We start from the raw sequence: 17,963 nt of genomic DNA, 5'->3' as shown, positions 1-17,963 counted from the left end.
TTATTTCTCCCAACAGGGTTTCTCTAATATCTTCCATACCTTTTTCAAGCCCAGCTAGAACCTTGAGAATCGTCGTTCTGAACTCTAGATCTGACATATTACCCATGTCTGTATTGATTAGGTCTCTAGTCTTTGGTACTGCCTCTTGTCCCTTTTTTTGTGGTGAGTTTTTCCACCTTGTCATTTTGTCCAGATAAGAATATATGAAGGAGCAAAAAAAATACAAAAAGGGTGGCAAAAACCACAGTAAAATGTGCTTTAACCAAATCAGAAGAGACCCCAAATTGTGGGGGGGGGGGAGGAAGGGGGTAAAAAGAAGTAAAAAAAATTATAAAAAGAAAACAAATAAAGAAAAAATATAAAAAAGAAATATATATATATATGGTGGTGACTAGAACAGGGTCATGCACTTAATTTTGGGAGTATTTTGGTCTCTTAGAAGAAACTACCTCCCAAAATTTTAAAGAATGAAAAACGTATATAAGGGTAAACACAATGAAGGGATGGAATATGACTATGAAGATGACAAAAAAATTTTTTTTTATATTTCTAAAAAAAAGGAGTTGATAAGGTAAGTTGGTTGGGAGAATAAAGAAAAAGAAGGTGGAGAGAATTTGCTCAGGCTGGAGACTAGAACAAGCCCGCTGCTAGATTTAGGGTGTATTTTGATCTATTAGAAGAAGTTGTACCCCAAATTTTTTAGAAGAAAAAACCCCATATGTATACAAAAAATAAAGTTAGATACAATGAAGGATAAAATATAACTATAATAATGAAGGTTCAAAAAGATTTTTTTTTAAATGAAAGGTATTAAGATAAACTAGTTAAAAAACGTTAAAAGAGGAAAGGGTAAAAATTTAAAAAAATTTAGCAGAAGAAAAAAAACAATAAAATTAAAATAAATTAACTTTTTAAGACTAAAGATTCATGGGGAGAAACCCATGAATTCCATGCTTTTCTTTCTCCTCCTCTGGAATTCCACTGTTCTCCTTGGTAAGTGAACTTGGTTTTGATTGGATTTCTTGTTGATCTTCTGGGTGAGGGGCCTCTTGTAGTGATTCTCAAGGGTCTTTGCCCGAGGAGGAATTGCACCACCCTTATCAGGGGCTGGGCTAAGTAATCCACTCAGGTTCGCTTTCAGGAGCTTTTGTTCCCTGATCGCTTTCCATAGAGTTCCAGAGGATGGGAATGATAATAGTGGCCTCCCAATCTCTGGCCCAGAGGGGCCGAGACCTCCGGGCCCCACCCCTCAGTGCGCCCTCAGAGAAAAGCGCCCAATCACTCCTGTCTCCCTGGCCTACAGCTGTGGTCAAGCTCACCCAGCCTGTGACCAAGCATCTCTGTCTCTGGCACACAGCTCTGCCTAGAGTCTCTGAACCCTGCAGATCCCTGAGCTCCTCCGGGGGGTGTCCCCCCAGATTCTGTGGGGACCCCACTCACAGAGCAGTGGCCTGTGCCACGGATTATGATTCAAGGTAACCCCAAGTTGAGATCTCACTCAAGAGCCTCCCCGCTCCAATAACCTGCAAGATCCGTGACACTCAGACACCCCCGATCCTTCTGCATATGGTAAAAGGAAGGAGAGATAAAAGGGCAGGTGATCTGGAGTGGCTGTATTCCAGGAAGGATGGCGATTTTCAGAACACTTGGACTATTTACTTACTAATGGCTTCAAGTTATATTAATCTTCCATGACAGATAGGACAGGAATAATGACCTTGTTTTACAGACCAGGAAACTAGTGCTTATTCAGATATATGACTAGCCCAAGGTCATGACGTTTGAAAGAGCCAAAATATGATGTCAGATCATCAGATATCATAATTCAGATTCTATCCACCAAGTTGTTTGGCCTCTCTGGTTTGTGGAGGGACCCTTGTTCCATATATTATTCCCTTGGCTTAGAATCTCCTTGTCACCTTTATTTGTCAGTCAAATTCCTACTAATTTTTTAAAACCAACCCAGATGGCTACTTTCTGGGGAAACCTCTTAAATTTTCTTAAGGCAATTAGTTAGCTCTCTCCCTCACCCATGCCTTTTCAACACTCTTTCCACAACAGCAACATAGTGGCACATTGAATTTTACTATTAGTACCTGTTTATTTATTCAGCCTTTCCACTGGACTGTGAGCTTTGCAAGGTAGGGAATGGATCTGGTTAATCTTCATATCTCTACCACCTGACATGTAGGGAAGGGAATGATGGGGAGGTAGACTGGTACCTATACATGGATGAATTCTAGGAGGTAAGTAGGATGATCCTTTCTTCCCTAGATAAGGAGGTATTTGGAAATATTCGGCACCACTATGCCTAATCAATGCTTTTTGTTAGAAATGTATGAGCCACACAGGTAATTTAAAATTTTCTACGGGTGCCTGGGTGGCTCAGTGGGTTAAAGCCTCTGCTTTTGGGTCAGGTCATGATCCTAGGGTCCCGGGATTGAGTCCCCAATCAGGCTCCCTGCTCAGTGGGGAGTCTGCTTCTCCCTCTCTCTCTCCCTCTGCCTGCCTCTCTGCCTAATTGTGCTCTGTATCTTTGTCAAATAAATAAATAAATATTTAAAATTTTCTGGTAACTAAATTTAAAAACAAAATGAAACAGATGAAATTAGATATAGTTGTTTTATTTGACCTGAAATGGCATTTTAACATGTTGTCATAATCATGATAATATAAAATTATTAATGATGGTTTACATTTTTTAAAAAAAGTCTTTGCAATCCAGGTGTATTTTATACTTTTAGCTTATCTAGATTTGGCCAGCCACCTTTAAGGTTTCAATGGTCACATGTGGCTACAAGTTGTTGTATTTGATAACAAAGGTATATAGGAAAAGGAAAAAAAAATTCAATCACATGATAAGAGTTTTGAGATTATTTTTTTCATAAATCCTGTTCTCCAGGCAGTCAAATAGTTACAAATTACTTTTTTATTCTTTTGTTTTTTTCTTCCTATTTTCTAGCTAATGTACTATTTGAAGACATTTAAATTTACTTCCCATAATAGAGAGAGAATAGAAATTGATGACAATGGAGATGTGACTGGGTACTATGATATTCGAAATTGGCAATTAGGCGATAATGGAGAGATTGCCTTTGTGAAGGTTGGAAAATATCATAAACTCTAAATTTGAACTCATGATGAAGAAGAATGTGACAATATTTCAGAATACCAAATCATCAAAGGTTAGTTACTTTGATATCTTATTTTGTTTATATACACAGAAAATTTGTTTATATACACAGAACTGTATTTCAGGCACTATAGAATATCAGACATCTGGAGTTGGCTTTTCCAAGTCAATTTTTTCAATATAGTACATACTTTTCTAGATACAGATTCAGGTATTTTGTTTTGGAGATATTTTGGTATTTTTCTTGGACTATAGTTTTAAATATTAGTTTTATCATTTGGTTTTTCTTCTTAAAGTACTCCAATCAAGGGTTTGACTTCTTTTGTATGTCTTCTGTATTATCTACTTACTTTCTGATCATTTTTGTCTTTTTCTTTCTTTTATTCTGATTCTTTTCATTGTTTTCCTGACTTTATTCAATGCTTCTTATTAAATTTTCATTCAAATGTATTTGTTTTTGAATGCCTTGTAACTTTTATCTTAATTTCTGAAATGGCTTTATTTTTTCTTTAGTTTCTTTCCTGAGTAAAATAAAATTTTCTGTTTCTTCCAGTTTTATATTTATTATTTAATTTTTAAATGCCTGACTCACATATTTTTGCACATCTCCAATTTTTTTTCTGAGAGTACTTAATTGTCATGCTGGAAATTTTTTTAAAAAAGATTTTATTTATTTAGTTGACAGAGAAAGAGACAGCAAGAGAGGGAACACAAGGAGGGGGAGTGAGAGAGGGAAAAGCAGGCTTCCCACCATGCAAGGAGCCTGACATGGGGCTCAATCCCAGGACCTTGAGATCATGACCTGTGCCAAAGGCAGATGTTTAACCACTGAGCCACCCAGGTGCCCCTGAAATATATATTTTTAAATGCTATGTTATATTATTTTTCCGCATAATGGTTGTTGTATGTGTGTGTGTTGATGGGACCTGCAGCAATGTTTTGATTTTTGTTTTCTGTTTCCTTCTTGTAGGAAACTTACATCAAGGCACTTACACCGTAATATTTTTGTTCATAGACAGGGATGAGAGTTTCTGATGTTTTACAAACCCCTATTTCAAGACTGCCTTCTTCTTTCAGTAGAGTGAAAAGTAGTAGTTCATTTAAGAAAGCTTAATGTGTCTTTTGGTTTTGTGGTTCACTCTTGTTTCTGCAGGATTTTTTTTTTTAAGATTTTATTTATTTATTTGACAGACAGAGATCACAAGTAGGCAGAGAGGCAGGCAGAGAGAGAGGAAGGGAAGCAGGCTCCCCGCTGAGCAGAGAGCCTGATGCGGGGCTCAATCCCAGGACCCTGGGATCAGGACCTGAGCTGAAGGCAGAGGCTTAACCCACTGAGCCCACCCAGGAGCCCTCTGCAAGATTCTTAACTTTTCCCTCTTCTTTCCCATTCTACCACATCTCAGAAAGACACTTCTAGCTCTCTGTATACCATCTAGTCCCAGTGAAAGTGTGCTGTCCTGAGACTGGCCCCTGGAGTCCCACTTTTAAGACATTTCCCTAGAGCTGGTCCTGTCTCTCCATGGTTTGGGACCTGTTTTAACACAGGATGGGACATTTTCTTTCTAGGAATGATTTGCCAGCTCTCCATCAACCTTTGGTTCTCAGTTCCCCCTTACTCTTTCCTGCACAGTTTGCCAAGTTTCTATCCATTTTTCACATACCCAGGGATGAAGGAGGAACTCTAGAGATGGCCTTGATGTAATTTAATGGCTATTTCTTTGCATACAAGTACTTTGAAGTTCATCATATTCTCAGGTTCTTTATGATGCTAAAATTGTGGGTCAAGTGTGGTTTTATTAACTTTTTTCATTTTTTAAATTTGCATGGTCTTTTTGAGAGGATGTGTGGAGAGATTTGCTGTTTAGCAGCTGCCATTATCCTGGGGCAACCCAGAAGTCCTTCTTTCCCTTTCTGATGGTAATTCTAGAAGGACTTCATTTCTTACTCAGCTTTTCTTATGAGTTCTCAGGGGCAAAGAATGATAGAGAGAATTTACAAATTCATAATATAATTTGGAGTAGGGAATACTAGCTACCAGTATAGTATATGTGTGGGTGCACATAGAAGTCCACAAGCTTTGATGTATCATTCAAGAAATCTTTTGTAGGAGAGAAGGATGTTTCTTAAGTTTCAAAATTCTTTCCAAAATACTGTTTTCAAGATTTTCTGAGAGGTTGAAGAATTAAGGTTTGAGGATTAAATACATCCTCTTTGGATGTAAACTACTTAACCTACATAAAAAAACCATTATTTTCCTTATTATAATATTTAATGAGAAAGTATTATTGTTACTTATTTTACTTATTATTGTAATTTTTATTCCTCCTCTTTCCATAGCAACAGGAAGGCTTTGATACGCAGGACCGAGAAGTGGCTGGTGAGCTAGAGACTGGGTCCCCTGCGTGTGACATAAAGGCAACACCTGGAGAAGAATTGGAGGAAGTTGAGGGAAAACCTCATCACTTACCAGAAGTCATGAAGGAACCCCGTTACTTCCCAGACAGCTGAACTTTTTACCCTTAATGAGATATTAGTTCTAGGAGTATAGGACTCAAGGGCCTTTGATACTCTAGTTCATTGGTTACTACAGGTAACAGTAAAATGATAGGGCGGGTGGAAAAGCACTGGCAATTTAATCTTCGGTGTGGATCTCAGAATGAAGGGACCAGCAGGAGCCCGGATGCTGAATGTGGGCATAGGTGTAGCCAGGGGTTTTCTTTGCTGCCCCAGACTTTTTTTGGGGGGGAGGTGGGGTCTGTTTTCATCTTGATTTTTATTCATGTATCTTTTCTCTTCCTGGGTGGCCCTTTAGACCTGAGATCTGAGATCACGAAACAGTCTTCCAAATCCTGCTGGAAAAAGATCTAAGAATAAATGACAAGGAAATTAAGATTGCTGAACTCCAATGCTGTGCCAGACACCTTGAAGATCTTTTTTTAATCTCTCTTTTCATCTCTCTCTCTCTCTCTCTCTCTCTTTTTTGACTCTCTGCTTTCTGTGGGCAGCAGTAAACTTATATAAATTCATGCATACTCACAAAAGCATACACACAGACACCCCAGTTCCTCGCTTTCCTGGCCCATCTTTAGGCAGCACTCAGACACACTATGACAGGATATAAAAATACAAGCTACCGTCTTTGCCACTGTAGGGGCACAGCTCTCTTCTGCATTTTATTTCTTTGACCCAATTGGTAGCCCCTATTCACATGTAGCCTTGAAAATGTAAATTAATTAAAATTAAATAAAATTAAAAAGTCAGTTCCTTAGTGGTACTGGCCACATTTCAAGCTTTCCACAGCCCCCTGTGGCCAGGAGCACTGTAATGGATACATAATGCTTCTATCATTGAAGAAAGATAGAGCTGCCCTAGGCCTAGAGTATAAACTATCTTCTGTGGTCTAGAACTCTCTCCCTGAATGGGGCCTGAGACTTTTCACTTTGTATTCCTACTGCTAGGCACATAGTAGGTATTCAATATAATATTTTGCATGAAAAAAGGGAGAGAGATGTTACTGCTTAGACAAGGTTCATAGAGTGCTCATTCTACCAAAAATTGATGGAAGAATAGTAAAATGTCATAGTAGATTTGTATTTTAATAATGTTTCATTAGAGCATAATAATTTTATTTATCTTTATTAAAATTGGGGATATATTTGTGTAATGAAATCGGCTCAAATAAATTAGATACAAATTTACTAAGCATCTACTATGAGCCCACCTCTAGTTAAGCCCTGCAAAAAACCACTGCCCTGAATTCCAGTCCAAGATGGTGACATAGGAAGACCCTGTACTCACCTTTTCCATGGATACACCATGTTCATACACCTGTTCCTAGAGCATTTCCTCCAAAAGAACAGAACAGCTTATGCAGAACAAAAATAAAGAGATCTCTCTGAGAATGATAAGAGAAATGGAGACATGGTAAAAAGGGAGCCCCCACCCCTGGACCTGGGAACTGCAGGGGGCAGAGATAAAATATTATCTGAGATGACCTTGAGCAGATTTGTCTGCCCTGAGGCACAGAAAGAAAGACCCAGATTTTAAAAGAGCAAATAGATTAAGAAGGGACTAGCCCTTGGACCTTGTCAAACAGGGAAGGAGCTGTTGGGACAGTCTCTGGGTTGGAGGGGGAGAGTGAGTGCCTGGGTTTATGTTTCTCCTTCACCTTGAGAGTGGGTGGGCAAAGGTGCACCCTACCAGCCTGCTGTCTCAGCGTTTCCTGGGTGCCTTGCCCAAACTAGCTCCAGCCATCCCCCCAAGGAGTTCACAGGGCAGTGTACACCGGACCATCCCTTGTCAGTGCCCACCGCTCCAGCTGACAATTTAATCTTCAGTGTGGATCTCAGAATAAAGGGACGAGCAGGAGCCAGGATGCTGGCCATGCAAGGTCAGCTCCAGATGGCTTGTGAGGGCACCCTTGGTACAGAGTGCTCTGGGACTCCCTGGCTATACCTGCCTTAGCTCCAGCTATCCTGCCAAAATACCCACTGTGCAGAGCACCTTGGGAACACTTGGCTTGTACTTGCCTCAGTTCTAGGCACCCCACCAGGCACCCCCTGCATGGAGCAACCTGGGACCTCCCAGCCCACACCCCACGTTGTTTCCACCTACCCCACTAGGGCAACTCCTGTGCCAAGCACCCCAGGGCACCCTGGTTTATACCCACTCCATCTTCAGCTGTCCGGCTAAGGCAACATCTGTGCAGAGAGCTCAACAGCCTCCCACCTTGCATTCACTTCAACTTAAGGTGTCTCCCTCTCTATGGAAAGCCACAGGGCCATCCCAGCCTATGTCCATTTCAGCAGTGGCCATTTCACCAGGGCAGCTCTGGCACAGAATGTCTTGGAACCCCCTGCTCACACAGCTCCAGCCCACAAACCAAGGTCACCAGGCACAGTCTACACAGGTAGCAACCATTGTAAGACCATTCCTTCAAATGCAGGAGAAGTCATTGTTCCATCCAATTTGTAGAAACAAACATAGAAAGTCAAGCAAAATGAAGAGACAGGAGTATGCTTCAAATGAAAGAATAAGAGAAAACCTCAGAAGAAGAACTACGCGAAAGGGAGATAAGCAATATATCTGCTGATATATCTGCTGAAGAGTTTAAAGTAGTGATCATGAGGATGTTCATGGAACCAGGGAGAGCTCCAACAAAGAGATAGAAAATGTAAAAAAGAACCAATCAGAATTGAGTACAACAACTGAAATGAAAAATATACTAGAGGGAATCAATAGCCGATTAGCAGATGCAGAAGACAGATCAGACATTTGGAAGACAGGATAATAGAGAGTACCCAAGCAGAACAGAAAGAAGAAAATAAGAATTTTTAAAAAATGAGATTAGGTGAAGAGATCGCTTGCAAAAATCAACAAAATATTAGCAAACCACAGTTGACAATACATTGAAAGGATCATTCACTACAATCAAGCAGGATTTATTCTGAGGATGCAAGAATGGTTCGGTACTCCCAAATCAGTCAACATGATATACCACAACAACAAAATGAAGGATAAAAATCATATGATCATCTCAATGGATGCAGAAATAGCATTTGACAAAATTCAACATTCATTGTGATAAAAGCTCTCAACAAAGTGGGTTTAGAGGGAACATTCCTCAATATAATAAAGGCTTTATATGAAAAACCCACAGTAAACATCATACTCCATGGTAAATAACTGAGAGCTTTTCCTCCAAGATCAGAAACAAGACAAGGATATCCACTCTCACTGCTTTTATGCAACACAGTACTGGAAATTCTAGACACAACAATCAGAAAAGAAAAAGAAATAAATGTCATCCAAACTGGTAAGAAGTTAAGCAGTTACCATTTGCAGATGCTATGATACTAATTACAGAAAACCCTGAGGACTACCAAAAAAACTGTTAGAACTAATAAAGAATTTGGTAAAGTTTCAGGATACAAAATTAATACACAAACATTGGTTGTGTTTCATATATTAATCACAAAGTAGCAGAAAGAGAATTAGCAGAACATAGCAGAAAGAGAAAGAGAAGACAGTCCCATTTACAATTGAACCAAAGAAAATTAAATATCTAGGAATAAACTTAACCAAGGAGGTAAAAGACCTGTACTCTGAAAACTATAAAATATTGTTGAAAAAAGTTGAAGACAACACAAACAAATGGAAAGATTCAAAGCAATCCCTACAAAGTATCAGCAGCATTTTTCTTAGAACTAAAACAAGTAATGCTAAAATTTATATGCAACCACAAAAGACACTAGATAGCCAAAGCACTCTTGAGAAGGAAGAATAAAGCTGGAGGTATTACAATTCCAGATTTCAAGATACACTACAGAGCTGTAGTAATCAAAACAGTATGGTATTGGCACAAAAACAGATACAAAGATTCAGTGGAACAGAATGGAGAGCCCAGAAAGAAATCCACACTTACATGATCAATTAATCTATAACAAAGGAAGAAAGAATATACAATGGAGAAAAGACTGTCTCTTCAATAAGTGGTATGAGGAAAAATGAACTGCTACATGCCAAAGAATGAAACCAGAACATTTACTTATGCCATACACAAAAATAAATTCAAAATGGATTAAAGACCTAAATGTGAGTCCTGAAGCCATAAAACCCCTAGAAGAAAACATAGGCAGTAATTTCTTTGACATTGGTCTTAGCAAGATTTTACTAGATATGTCTCCTCAGACAAGGGAAAGGAAAGCAAAAATAAACTATTTGGATTACATCAAAGTAGAAAGATTTTGCACAAGAAAGGAGCCCATCAATAAAATGAAAAGGCAGCTGACTGAATGGGGGAAGATATTGCAAAGGTCATATCTGATAAGGGATTAATATCCAAAATGTATAAAGAATTTATACAGCTTAACACCAAAAAACAAATAATCCAACTAAAAAATGGGCCAAGGACCTAAATAGACATTCTTTTTTCAAAAAAGATATACAGATGGCAAACAAACACATGAAAAGATGCTCAACATCACTCATCATGGAAATGTAAATGAAAACTGCAATGCGACATCACCTCACACCTGTCAGAATGGCTAGAATCAAAAGGATAAGTAATAACAAATGTTGGTGAGGTTGTCGAGAAAAAAGAATCCTCATGCACTGTTGGTTAGAAAGTTAATTGGTGCAGCCACTGTGGGAAACAGTATGTAATTTCTTTAAAAAATTAAAAATAGAAATGCCATATGACCCAATAATTCAACTACTTGGTATTTACCTAAAGAAAACAAAAACACTAGTTCATAAAGATGTATGCTCCTGTATGTTTATTGCAACATTTAAAAAAATTTTTTTATTACAACATTATTTACGATAGCCAAGATATGGAAGCAACCCAGGTGTCCATCCACAGACAAAAGGATAAAGAATACTGATGTGGGGGCGCCTGAGTGGCTCAGTGGGTTAAGCCGCTGCCTTCGGCTCAGGTCATGATCTCAGGGTCCTGGGATCGAGTCCCTCATCGGGCTCTCTGCTCTGCGGAGAGCCTGCTTCCCTCTCTCTGTCTCTCTCTGCCTGCCTCTCTATCTACTTGTGATCTCTCTCTGTCAAATAAAAAAAAAAAAAAAAAAAAAGAATACTGATGTGTATATGTAAATAATGGGGTATTACTCAGCCATAAAGAAGAATGACATCTTGGCATTTACAGCCACATAAATGGACCCAGAGGGTATTTTGCTGGATGAAATAAGTCAGAGAGAGAAAGACAAATACTGTATGATTTCACTTATATGTAGAATCTAAAAAACAAAATAAACAAACAGCAGAAATGAACCCCCCAAAGTAGAACAAACTGATGGTTGCCAGAGGGAATGGGGGTGTGAGAATGGACAAAATGGGTGAAGAGGAATGGGAGGTACAGGCTTCCAGCTGTGGAATGAATAAATCATGGACTGAAAGGTCCAGCATAGGGAATCTAGTCAATGGACTGTAATAGTGTTGTATGGTGACAGATGGTGGCTTCACTTGTGGCAGGCATAGGGTAACATATAGACTTGTGGAATCACTGTGTTGTACATCTGAAACTAATGTCACATTTTTTGTCAACTATACTTAGAAAAAAGAATGGAGGAGCCAAGCAGAAGTTTTCCCTGGTCAAAATTTGGACAACTTGAGCATCAATAAGGAAAATAAGTGCAATAAAATAAAACATATTTTTAAATCCATAAGTTTGTAATGATATTCTCCTCCTTCCAAAATTAACCAGCTTTGGAACCAACCTGTTATTTCACAAACTATAAAATAAAGGGAAAGAAATAAAACACACACACACATACACAAACACCCAAAAACTCTGCTTCAGAGCACTTACAATGTAATTAGTTAATTAACTGGGCCAATATTAAATGAGCACAGTATTACAGATGCTAGATACTCTTCTAGGAACTGGGGATATGTCACTATACAAAACAGAACAAATCCCTGACTCATGGAGCTAACGTTTCATTGGGAAGAAATGGACAATATACAAGATAAATAGACAAATTACGTTATCTTAAAGGGTGATAGTGCTGGAGGGAAAAAAGTAGTAGAGCCTGAATAGGCAGTGCTGGGGGGAGTTGTAACTTCACATAATGTGGTCAGGGAAGGTCTCACTGGGGTGACATTGGAACAGAAAGGGAAGTGAATTCTTGCATCATCTGGGGGAGGAGCATTCCAAGGCAGAGGAGCTGGCAGTTTCTGAGTCCTGAGACAGGGGCCTGCTTGGCCTTGTGGAGGAACAGCAAAAAGGTCAGTGTGGCTAGACAGAGTGAGGGAGTAGGAGAGTGGTGGGAGAGGAACGAAGAGAGGTGAGAGAGGGTAGATCACATAGGACCTCCCTGGCTATTTAAGGACTTAGGCTTTTACATTGAGTGAAAAGGGGAGCCACGGAAGAGTCTTGAGGGAGGAGAGTAATGGTCTGATTTAGAATTTAAAGGATCATCTCTTAGGGAGCCTGGGTGGCTCAGTTGGTTAGGTGACCTATTCTTGATTTTGGCTCAGGTCATGACCTCAAGGTCGTGAAATTGAGTCCTGCACTAGGCTCTGCGCTCAGCTTGGAATCTGCTTGAGATTTTCCTCTCTCCCGCTGCCTCTGCTACTCCTCTGGCTTGTGCTATCTCTTTCTCTATGAATGAATGAGCAAATGAATGAATCAAATCTTTAAAGGATCATTTGTCTGCCATGCTGCAAATAAACTGAAGCTGGGGTGGGGGACAAGAGTAGAAAAAGGGAAACCAATTAGAAGACCAATAAAATAATCCAAAATAATTCGGGTGCTTGAGTCAAGATAGATGTGATGGAAGTGGCACATAATAGTCAGGTTCTGGATATCTTACAGTAAGAGGCCAGTGGATTTGCTGAAGGACTGAACTTGGAAGTGTCCTGCCTCAAATAATTAGTGGGCAGTATAAGGCATGATTTAATTCGTGATGGCAAACTGAGTCTGGAAGTTGGTGAGCAGATGGGCCTTAGTGAAGGAGAGGGAATATATAGGCAAGTAACGCAAGATAAGGTTGGAGGTTATGGATGAGAATGGTGGTGTCGGTGACAGAAATGGCGAATTTGGGAGAAGGAATAGGCTTAATAAGGATAGCTTTGGACATGTTGAATTTGAGATGATGGTGGTAACTCAAAGTAGGGACATACTAGAAATTTAGAATATGGAATTAGAGCAGGAGGGACAGGATGGTAGAGATCAAGATTTGGGAGTTCTTAACACCGCTGCTGGTCAAAGACAAAGAGTGAATGAGCTACTTTATATCAAGAGATAAAAACTAAAGATTAAGGACCAAACCAAAGAAAATGCCCACAGTGGGGAGGAAGGTGGAAGATGTAGAACCAATAAAATAAATAAAAGACCCAATGGAAGACAAGGGAGCCTGCATTTCAAGAAGGGGTTGATCAAGAGTACCAAATCTTGAAAAAATATAATAGAGAATGTAGCTAGAGGAAAAGCTAGCCAACATGGCAGGAAACATTTTAGTGAGGTGAATGAATTAGAAACTAGATTACTGGCATTGAGAAGAGAAGGGGTACCGGGAAATGGAATAAAGAGGCATCAGCTCATTGTTTATGATGATTTTCAAAGAAGGATATATGGAGAGCTCTTTTCAGAAGACTGGGTCAGGAGAAGGAAATCCAGTTCATTCTGTGGTCATGCACACACCTTATAAGAGGCCTATTTCCTGTGGGAAGCAATATAAATACACACTTCAGTAATGTTACATGCCATAACTAATCTCAGAGATTTCTAATATTTTTCATTGTTTTCTAATTCAGATTTAACCTATAATACTCAATATAAGAAAATTCTGATTTATAAACAAATATAAATGTGATTATTCACTTTCCAAAATAAATATTTCCTTAATGGAAACTACATTTTATCTCCTCTAAATAGGAAGCTCTTCATTTCCATTAAGATATAAGCTGATTAACAAACACTGCATTTGTACTGGGTTCCAAAGTGCACATCCTGTAGAATGTAAAGGGAGACTTGTTTTAACCATTCAGCTCTCAAAACTCTTTTTTTGTGAGAAAATATTCCAGTGTTATGCCTTGTCCACATTTCCTTTTTGTCCTTTCAATTTTTCCCATGGAAAAATTTTCATTTTTCTTTTCTGCTCACCCTTTATGACACATCTTTGCCTTTCAGACTATGTTGGGATGACCTTGTAAGAAAAAGTCTTTTTTAGGCTCTCAAGACAACTCTTGGGGTCACTGGTCCCCCACAAGCAGAAACAGATTTGTCAAATTTTGTTTGCCATGTATCATGCTCAGAGTATCATGGGCATGGAGGCTGGTCTGAGGCTCCCAAATTAGAAAGACTTAACTTGAAGATGAGCTCTGAATTTCTAGAATCAACCACAAGACTGATTTTCAGCAAAATTTCTCTTTAAGCTCTCCAGGTGTCATTTGTTCTCTTTGTTACCTTTGTCCAGCTATCCTGAGTTTCCTGAGATATCATAAAACCCATAGAAATCCATATGTGAACCCTCTCAGTCTTCTTTTTTCTTTCTTTCTTTCTTTTTTTTAGTGGAGACAAAGACTTTGTTATATGCATTGTTTTTGTCTTTGCTAGCTTCCCCATTTGATGTGTACTGATCTACGTCATACTGGGACCCAGGAGGGAATTCGTCAGAGGAACCAATATGTTGCTTTGACATCCCATGTGCTGATGGCCACGTGTCATGAGAACCAGGTAGAGATGGTCATATTTTCCATTGATATTTGAATGCAATTAGAATAATCATACTCTGATGAAGAGGGCTTTGGGAGCCATCTTTATAAATAAGTGTGAACAACTTATAACAAAAATCATTATAATCCATCAAACTGTTAAATATTCTGTGCAGTGTGAAAAAAACCATAATACTGGGTTTTAGTTCTAAAGCTGCTATAGTTTGGAAAAGGATTTGCGTCTGTGAATTTAAGAGAAAAAAAATTTAAAAAATGAAATGGGAAATGGGAATAAATGGATTCATAAAACTTTCTAAGTTTCTAAAACAGATTATGTATTAGTTATATAAAAACTAGTGAATAATTGGAGAAATAAGTGAATTACAGTTCTATGTTCTACTGTATTATCTCTCATTTGGAATTATAAGATCAAGAATTCTATCCCTAAAGACAATGGACTTAAGGCCTTAATTACTTCAGGTTTGCAGGATGCATTTTACAGATGAATTCCATAACAACTACTCTATGACTTCTTCTCCACAACTTGCTGAATTGTTGCTCTTCATGACCAGGATTTTAGTAGGTTTTGGTTTGCTTAGCCTTTTGAAGCGTGTTGGATCAGGTGTACTTTTATCTCTGCTTATCTCTATCTTTAAAGATTATACAAGTTGTCCTTGTCCTTTACCTAAAAGCCCTCAATAACAATTTATTACAAGGAGAATTTTCCCCAGATGGAAAATAGGTAATCTGAACACCTCCCTGAACCCCATGTGACCCAGTCTCTGCACTGAGTTATGTCAAGAGAAGTCCAGTCTGGCAGTCAGAAGTGATTGAAAGGGAATTCCAATCTTTACCTGCACCTTTCAGAGAACATTAAAGAGATCCACTTGGTAATTTACCATGAATACAACTCAAATCACTTTTTCTTATGTTGTAATATTCTCCTTTGGAGACTCTGACCATCTGAAGGCTCCCAACTTTTTCTCAACTTTAGTCAACATGGTTGTTATTTTTGTTTCCCTTCTTATTCTCAGTCCTTCTCTCACTATTCTCTGGAATCTGTGTCTGGAGGTTGGGGAGGAGAAAGCCCAGGGAGCAAAGACAAAATTCCCCTCAGTAGGTGGCAGTAATGTTGAAAGGAAGATTGAAAACATTTGTATTTTGGGTGCTTGGCTGGCTCAGTCAGTTAAGTATCTGTCTTCTGCTAAGGTCATGATCCCAGGGTCCTGGGATGGAAGCCCTGCATCAGGCTCCCTGCTCAGCAGGGAGTTTGCTTCTCCCTCTACCCCTCTGCACAGCTTGTGATCTCTCTCTCTCACATACTCTCTCTCTTTCACTCTCAAATAAAGAAAAATCTTTTAAAAATTATATTTTAATCAACTTATCACAATCCTCTTGATTGTTTCACTTTAGTAGCTTTAATTTTTTCATACATGGGAAACCATTTGTGGATTGTTCTCTGGTTTATGAGGATACAGACCTCCCTTCTCAATTGGATAACTGGAAGAGAAAGAGGCATCTTACTGGAAAAGGCCCATACAGGATAGGGGGAAACCAAGAAGGCAGACTGAATTCCCACAACTGAAAACAATTCTCAATCCGTAATATCAGTTGAACACTCTAAGACTGTTGTATTGCTGCTTTTCCTTTTTCTTTTGACATTATATATTCTGTATAAAAGAATCTCAATGATTCCTATACTATGTCTTTGGCTGTTCTGAGCTATTCGCAGCTGAAGGGGACAATTGATTTTCTTGCTGTCAGTCCTCTGTTCTTTGTTCATTAGGTCAAAAGGGAGTGTGATCAATGTGGTTGTTTTTGACTATTGGTCAAATGCACAAAAGAGCGAGTATGTGCTGAAAGAGGTGGAATTCCTTGCTTATGTTGAGACCCTGGGATTCATGCTTGCTATTCTGTCTTTAGGGTGCTTGTGGTCTTGGCAGTCACAATTGTGTACATGATATACAGGCATACTCCACTCATGAACGCCAATGACTGGGAGTTGAGCTTTCTCATTCAGTTTTCTCTTGTCATCATACTGCTGTCTTCCATGCTTTTCATTGGCAAGCCATACAACAGGTTCTGCGTGACCTGCCAAGTCACTTTGGCAATGGGTTTTTCTCTTTGCCAGTCTTGCATTCTTGGAAAGACTATTTCACTGTTTTTAGCCTACAGAATTTCTAAATCCAAAACCCAACTTATATCCATCCACTCCCTTTATTGAAAAATCATTGTGCTGATCTCTGTTCTAGTTGAGATTGGCATATGCACGGCCTACTTAGTATTGGCGCCCCCAAGATTGTACAAGAACATGGAATGTAATGAAGGTGCTATAGAGTTTTTGTGCTCTATGGTTGGAATCGATGTCTTCCTGGCCTTGCTATGCTTTCTAACAACCTTTGTTGCTTGCCAATTGCCGGATAATTACTATGAAGGAAAATGCATCACATTTGGAATGCTGGTTTTTTTCATTGTCTGGATCTCTTTTGTCCCTGCTTACTTGATCACCAAAGGCAAGTTCAAAGTAGCTGTGGAAATATTTGCAATCTTGGCATCCAGCTATAGTTTGTTGGGTTGTATATTTGCTCCCAAGTTTCATTATTTTGTTGAGGGCGGGAAGGAACACTGATGAAATTGTTGGTGGGAGTGTCCCCACCATAGATAAGGGCATCCAACTGACTTCAGCCTCTGTGAGCAGGAAGCTTAATAATTCCACAGCATCAAATGTTTTGGATGACTAGAGTTGTGAGTTACATGTGACCTTCAAAGCTGCAATGGTGATATGGTTCAACATTCCCTTTCAAGTTGCTCCTACAGGTGCTGCCTGATGCTCTGGGGGTAATATGGAGGATTTGGGTTCTAGTAGTATGGTCCTAGCATGGGATATGAAATCTCATACTGTAAGATACCATTTAGCAGGAATTAGAATACGCATTACCACCAAAACTATAAGTAACTTCATTCAAACATTTCATATAAGACTTTGGTATGACAAGTGTATAGTAGAGGGCCCAAGTAACCTAAAATTATGGATAAAAACCTGGCTCTTGAATATGCTTCTTTTTATATATATATATTTTTATATATATTTATGCTTTTATATATATATATATATATCTAGAAATTTACATCAAACAAAGACACCTTGTGGGGACCAAAAGACATCTTGTTAATGCCTCTATGGAATAGATAGCTTTTCTCCGACTGAAGTAAGAATTATAGCTGGTAGACTTTCCCTTGGAGCAGGGCGTTTGGTAAGAGAATTTGTGTTTCAAAGGACTCTGCAGCATACAGATAATATTGAAGGAACTGGGATGTGAACAAAGCTCACAGTTCCTTGAATTCATAATGGGAATAGGTAAGTTTCTTCCAGAGGGAAGGCAAGGACCATCTCCTCCAGAATTTCCTAGATAACAGTAGTACAATATTTGAGTTTCAAAACATTCTTCTGCTTAAAAAATAAAAAGGAGGGGAATTAAGATATCACCAAAGCAATTGTTATGTTGATTATGTATTGAATACTCAAAACAAAATAAGCAAATATTTAACTAGAGCAGGTATTAGAATGCAAGATTTTTTAGGATAAATTAAGTTATAGATATTTACTCCATGATTATCCAGAGTTAACTGGAATGTTATAAAATTTTTTTCAATCTTCTTC

At 38.8% G+C, this 17,963-nt stretch overlaps 1 pseudogene; it reads left to right on the top strand.

The window, feature by feature from the left end:
• The first annotated feature begins 2,965 nt into the window (after positions 1-2,965).
• On the top strand, positions 2,966-17,043 carry LOC123939693 (annotated as a pseudogene).
• The last annotated feature ends 920 nt before the right edge of the window (positions 17,044-17,963 follow it).

Source organism: Meles meles, chromosome 4 (assembly GCF_922984935.1).
Source record: "Meles meles chromosome 4, mMelMel3.1 paternal haplotype, whole genome shotgun sequence".
In the NCBI taxonomy this organism is placed as follows: Eukaryota; Metazoa; Chordata; class Mammalia; order Carnivora; family Mustelidae; genus Meles; species Meles meles.
This window is presented reverse-complemented; position numbering and strand designations above follow the sequence as displayed.